A 7,500-nucleotide genomic window follows, 5' to 3' on the forward strand; every position below is an offset into this window, starting at 1 on the left:
TAGTGTGTGTGTGTGTGTGTGTGTGTGTGTGTGTGTGTGTGTGTGTGTAGGAGATATGATAGTGTGTGTGTGTGTGTGTGTGTGTGTGTGTGTGTGTGTGTGTGTGTGTGGGTGTGTGGAGATGTTGATAGTGTGTGTGTGTGTGTGTATGTGTGTGTGTGTGTGTGTGTGTGTGTGTGTGTGTGTGTGTGTGTGTGTGTGTGTGTGTGTGTGTGTGTGTGTGTGTGTGTAGGAGATGTTGATAGTGTGTGTGTGTGTGTGTGTGTGTGTGTAATGTATGTAATGTATGTACAGTATGTATGTATGTATGTATGTATGTATGTATGTATGTATGTATGTATGTATTAACCACTACTAATTATCTCACCTGTGAACCTTTAACCTGACCTCTGGTACATTATATTCACCTGTGCTGGAGGTACAGGTAAGCCTCACTAAACCTTATTAATGGTGTATGTTACTTAGTGGTTAAAGGCTCCCAGTTGACGACAGTAAGGGTTATTTTGGCGCATAACAACAGAATATGTGTGTCTTATTGTTCCCTTCACACATACATACACACATACATACACACATACATACATACATACATACATACACACATACATACATACATACATACATACGTACATACACACACATACACGCTAACGTCATATCAACTCTTTAATTACGTAATATTAATCTGTTTACGTTGTTGGCAAAGAAGGAATATTTTTTATTTATTTATTTTTTTATTTTTTATTTTTTTTGCATCAACTGACAGGAGATGATGTCTTTATGTCGTACGAGTTTATTAATACTTTCTTTGGTGGATATCTTACCTGGTAGTTGATTTGATTTGGTGTTAGGTAAATAGACCTCTTGTGTTTTGGGGTCACGTGAAGATTAGACACCCTGGTTACGTTAGGTTAGGTTAGGTTAGGGTTAAAGTAGTTAATTGTTACTGCTACTCAACAACGAATGTTAAAAAGGCTTAACAAGATTAACGACAACACAAGTCTCTCTCTCTCTCTCTCTCTCTGTCTCTCTCTCTCTCTCTCTCTCTCTCTCTCTCTCACAAGCAGACAGTCGCCTCCGGAATATATAATACCATACTATTCTCCATATCGCCTTTACCTTATCTTTATTCTCCTATTTTTCCTTCTCTTGTCTTCCATACATTATTCTTTTTCCTTATCTGGCTATTCACTCTCCTATGAGTCTCTTTGTTTCTTTTATTCCATCTTTATTTCTTGTTTTGTTTATCTCTCTCGTTCGTATACTGTCCTTTAATAATGTTTTTGTCTGTTTTATTCTATCGTTATTATCGTGTGTGTGTCTCTCTCTTTATCTGTCATTCATACGTATTCTTTCATTTATCATATTTTTATATCTTTCTTACATTATTCATTTTATTTATCTTCTTTTCTTTAACTTCCATTCACTGTCCCTTATCCTCTTCTCTCCTCCTCCTCCTCCTCCCCTTTGTTGCTCTTTTTCTTCTCCTTTCTCCTCTTCCTCTCATCCAGTTCCTTACCCCCCCCGGGCGTGTGTGTGACCATTCTCCATTGGTAAGTGTGTCATGAATTACTCTCAATTGTTGTTTAATGTGTTAGGAAGGAGGGGGAGGTGGTGATGCTGTGTCCGGCCGCAGCAGAGACCGCATTGTGTGGCGTGAGAACCGCAGGTGCCGCAAGCAACGACGACTCCCGCAGGAAACAAGACCATAAGATCTCTTGTTATTACAGTTGGGGCGGCCATTAACCCGATCGTCGGGGGCTGGATATTTGTGTGTGTGTGTGTGTGTGTGTGTGTGTGTGTGTGTGTGTGTACAGTATGTGGGCTAGTGGGGTTCTCCACAGGGTGGTGTGAAGCGTCTAGTACGGTAGCCTTACGGTAGTGTTAAGATGTGGGCTCTGCCTCTCTCTCTCAGCTACCGCCGCTGGCTAGTCCTCGTGGTGACCGGGAGGCAGCCCAGCGTTAGTCTTCTTCTGCCAGTACACACACTTCCCATCACCAAGACTCCTGCTGTGCCTCCTCGTGGCAGCTCACGGTAACAGGGTGCCTCGCAGCCCCAGGCTAGACCAGCAGGGGATCTCAGACTAGCGGCGGCGACGGCTGTGGTGGTGTTGTGGGGGTGGGAACGGGAGCCGCACCTCGCGTCGTCAGCTGCCCACGTGGCTGAGCGGCCTTCCTCAGACACAGCACTGCTCACCCCTGTCTGGGAAGGATCTAGAGAAGGTCGCCTAAAGTTTGTCTGTCACGTTCAGCCTGGGCGGCCCACCACTGCCGCCAAGACATCCCTCAAACAGTCAAAACCCAAACTGTAAACAATCAATAACTTTGACACTTGCACTCTGGAATATCTGACTGAACTTGTTGCAACCAAACTCCTTAAATATTACATCAACATGGCTGTGTTGAGTGAGACATGGAGGGTTTTTGACGAAACTCGCGGAAATCAAGGAAAAATAAACTTATTTCTGGAGAGGTTTACCCGAGCACCACCGTCGCTGCCCCGTGTTGGCTCGCCCCAGAGGACCAAGATGCTGCCAAACATTCCTGAGTCTCGCCCCGGCGTCAGCCCCGTGAGGAGACCGTGAAGGGAGGCGTGGAGGAGAGGGGGAGGAGGCCGTCGTCCTTACATTGGTGTGTGTGTGTGTGTGTGTGTGTGTGTGTGTGTGTGTGTGTGTGTGTGTGTGTGTGTGTGTGTGTGCTGGTTATTGTTGTATTGGGGAGGTTATGACGATGTGTGTATTCATATATACATGTATAAAGATAAATATACTCGTATGTACGTAAAAATACCTTATACACACACACACACACACACACACACACACACCACATATAAACATCAACATTACCCTCCAGTCTCAACAATACACAGAAGCCGTTCACATAAACTCCAGTGTTAGTGACGTTCCTAATTCCCAACTGAAAATGTCCAGGATATATTATGATGGCCGGGTGTAGAGGGCGCTTCAATCTGTACCAACTTGGGGAGTATTGCGTGTGTTTGGGGGCTCAGGCTGGCCACAGGAACGAGACATTAGCAGTTAGTGAGAATTTAGCGGTTCCTACCACTTAGAATACAACCAATGGAGATCCCAATTATTACAGGTATTTCAGGTGTGGAATTTTTACTGCTAGGTAGAGGTTATGTAAATGAGAATGGGGTAAAAACAAAACAAAAAGAATTACTGTACCATTATATATGTATTTCAGAGCAATTATATAACATGGAATTATTATTTTTTTTGTGGGGGGGTTTCTTACAGGTGTTTCAGATTAATAGTTTACCGGGAGGTGGGAATTATGTAAGAATGAAAATAATTAAAGAAAAATATGTATTGTCGTAAGATTTCCATGTTTTTTTCTGGGACTTAAAATGTTGTTTCATAAGTTAAGTGTAAGTTAGTCATGAAGGTATTGATATAGTGTAATAATAATAATAAAGCAGAGTCATAACAATAGTGATAATTAGCCAGGTAGATCAAAGGTAATAAACAAGAGAGAGAGAGAGAGAAAATAAACAGACTTCTCTCCAAGACTTTCACCCTTCTTCTCTCTTCTCTCCCTCTTCTGCTGTGAGTGATGGTGGTGGAGGCTGATGATGAAGTGGAGGAGAGGGAGAGAGAGTGGGAGGGAGGGAGAAGGAAGAGGGAGGTGGGGAGTTGAAGGAGGGTAGGGGAGAGAGAGGAGGGAGGGAGGGACAGAGAAGGAGAGGGGCGAGGGAAGGAGGGAGGGAGGTAGGTAATAATGAAAGGTGAAGAGAATGAGGGATAAAGAGAGAGGATTTAGTTTTAATTTTCCCTTTGAGTTTAGTGAATCAAGTCGAGGGTTTGTGTTGAGATGAATCCTTGTGTGTGTTTATGAGAGGAAGTAGAGACACCTTAGTATTTAATTTCCTTGTTGATGATGATGATTTACATATCTCTGGTTGAGGTTAGGTTAGGTTAGGTTAGGTTAGGTTAGGTTAGGTTAGGTTAGGTTAGGTTAGGTTAGGTTGGGTTGGGTTAGGTTAGGTTAGGTTAGGTTAGGTTAGGTTAGGTTAGGTTAGGTTAGGTTAGGTTAGGTTGGGTTCACACGATGACAGTGAAACATGATGCCAATTTATCCAGAACATATTTTATGCTACAAATCATAATTGTTATTCATACAGTGTGGCGTAAAAGTAGATTTACTGAGAACATGTATACATCGATGACGAGACTTAAGCACCACCCTGTAGTTCTTTTCTCTAAGGTAATTACACGAAATAGTTAACGAAGCGATATCTAAACGTTAAGGCGATAAGGTCGAAATACCAATAACTAACAAGAGAATTTTGTCTCATAACTTCAAATGGTTAATGTACTGATAGCTTAACTTTATCCAATGTGTTTGTTTTAATGGGATTTGAGTTCACTACAAACACACACACACACACACACACACACACACACATACACACACACACATACACACACACACACACACGAAAGTTTTTGATAAATAACGAGAGAAATAACTTTAGATAAACACAGTTACTGATAAATAATAAGATAACTCCAAACACCAGGTAATAAAACTTATATTTTAATTAACAACAGAACATCAGAGAATCGTTTTAAAATGATTACGAAATGGATTAACAAAGACGAGAAGAACACTGACAAATAACAAAAGGATTAACAGAGAAGGAGAACAGGGTATACAGGACATTATTACTGACCTCACCGGCACACCTACTGACCTAACTACTGACCTAACTACTGACCTAACTACTGACCTAACTACCTACCTAACTACCTAACTAACTACCTACTTTTGTGTATTTTTTGTAGAACTGTTTGGGTTTTTTCATTTCCTGTTAAGAATTTTAATATATCTAGCGATTTTTTTTCTATCAGAGTTGATTTTTCTAGCGAATGTTTTGTTAAGAAATATCAAGTGTCTTTACTTAATTTCTTGAGATAATTATAATTTCAGGAAATATTTCAATTAGTGTTAATATTTTTTTATCAAATTTCTCAACACGGAAACAAACATTGTAACTCAAAACATTACCATTTCTTAACAAACTTCCCCCCACCAGAAAACATTAACACAAACATCTAGACAGATTTAACACCACCAATGATTTATCACCATTTTCTCCCCCACCAGTAATATGTTAAGCAGCCGCACCACTACGGTACATCACCAACAAGTGTTTATCTATAACTCTGAGTAATGACGAGAATATTAATATCTAAAGTAACGAACTGACATAATTCAAGGGAAAAGGAAAGATGGTGTGGGTGGGTGGGTGGGGTGGGTGAGTGAGTGGGTTAAACGGGTGGCGTGGGTCGGAAAGTGGGTGGTAATGCGTTGTGTTTATGGTGGGTTCGTAATTGCCTTGAACAGCGGGGAAGCATGCAGGGAAAAATCTGGGACCAAAATAATGCTATGCTCTCCGTGTTTGTGATATATTAAACCGTTGGTACTGGCAGAAGACGGGCGAAAGTCCGTTTGACATAGCGTCCATTGGTTTATAAATGTGGGAGGGTAATGGTGAACGTCAGGCGATGATTAATGCTCGTACTGGCGTTGGTCTTCCTGCTTTGCGTCTTGAAATTTCTATATATTTTCTCTTGTGTGTGTGAGTTAATGTTATTTTTGTTATTGTATGTCCTTCCCATACACACACACACACACACACACACACACACACACACATACACACACACACACACACACACACACACACACACACACACACACACACACACACACACACACACACACACACACACACACACACACACACACACAGGGTCAGTTTTACAAGGGAATTTTTTAACACTATCATCAAAGTACTTCATAAACTCCCTGTCTCACTTATGTAATATTTAGTGACTTAAACCTGACCAATAGGAACACAGTAGGGTGAAGGCGTGAGGGCGTGAGGGCGTGAGGGCGTGAGGGCGCCTAAACTCATCCCACTGACCTTTGGTGAATAATTGAGGCCGTAGACCTGTTGAATCCTCGGGAGACTTGAAGGCCTTATTGGTGTAGCGCCTCGATACAGTGACCCGATGTGTTAATTGAGTGAGCGTTTGTTCCTTCTATTGAGGTTCCAGTGAGTGTTGTGATTTTGATGTTGTGGTTTTAAAGTCATTATCTATCTATCTATCTATCTATCTATCTATCTATCTTTCTATCTATCTATCTATCTATCTATCTATCTATCTAAAGAGATACTGACTACATTAACAGGTATTTCATTATGTAAAGTGATTGGGACAGTAAAACCACCCAGATTTTTTCGAGAATAAAATCTGGGTAATCTATTAAGGACAGGGTTAGATAGAGTGCTCAGATTTTTATATAAAGGTTGTATAATAAAATCTGGTAGGTCAGATTTTACAAAGGTTATATACAGTAGGTAAATCTGGGGTACAAGTTTATGTATTAAAATCTGTTAGTATTTTCTTAGTCTCTCTCTCTCTCTCTCTCTCTCTCTCTCTCTCTCTCTCTATTCCACTTATTTATCTTATTCTACGTTTCTCTTTCATTTATTGATGTTATCTTGGTTCCTATTCCATTTATTCTATGTTTTCTCATTTCCCCTTTCATTTGCTTTATCCTCCATTACTCTTATTCCCCTTCTCATCAATTTCTCTCCCTTTCTATCTCCTCATTTATCAGTTATTTATTCTATTTTGGTTCTCTTAATTCTATCTTGTGTTACTCCTTCCTCCCTTCATTATTCTTCTATCTTAATTCTCTTGTTTCATTCTATTTTATTTTTGTTAGTCTTTATTCATTTTTTCCTTCCTTTTATTTATTACTTTTGGTTTTCTGCTACAAATTGGTCCTTCCATCATCTCCCTGTCCCTCTCTCCGTCTCCCTCTCTCCCTCTCTCCCTCATTATTTATCTTCTTTCCTCCCTTCCATACTGCTTTCTTTCCCTCTTCTCTCCCTTCCTCTCATCCTCCTTCATTTTTTTACTTCTCTTTTCTTTCCTTTATGTCTTAATCTCTTCTTCTTCTTCCTACCCTCTCATCCACCCTGACTCTCCCTCTCTCCACCTCTCTTATCTACCCTCTTACTCACTCCCCCCCTCCCCCCCTCCCCATGTTTCCACACCTATGAGTTATTGCGGTGTAAAGTGCCTTAGATAAATGGGTTCTGGGCCGCACAGTCAGCGGCCGCTATAAGATTCGTCTTTCGCTCTGACCTCAAGATTTTTTTTATTTTTTTTTGATATAATGTGTTTTTTGGGGGGGAGGGATTTTGGGATTTTTTTTGGTTATAGCAGTGTCGGTTTTATTATGTATGGGGATTTTTGTTTCGTGGTTTGTAGGGTAGTTATTTGTCTGTCAGTCTAACCTCAAGATTGTTTTTTATAATGTGTGTTTTTGGGTTTGTGGGATTTTGTTGTTGTGTCAGTTTATAATGTAAGGTGGATTTTTTTTTTTATGATTTTGGTGTTTTTATAAATGGTCAAGTTACAATGTACAGTAACTGAAACCTTACGTTACGTAATT

The sequence above is a fragment of the Homarus americanus genome, unplaced genomic scaffold (assembly GCF_018991925.1).
Source record: "Homarus americanus isolate GMGI-L3 unplaced genomic scaffold, GMGI_Hamer_2.0 scaffold23598, whole genome shotgun sequence".
In the NCBI taxonomy this organism is placed as follows: domain Eukaryota; kingdom Metazoa; phylum Arthropoda; class Malacostraca; order Decapoda; family Nephropidae; genus Homarus; species Homarus americanus.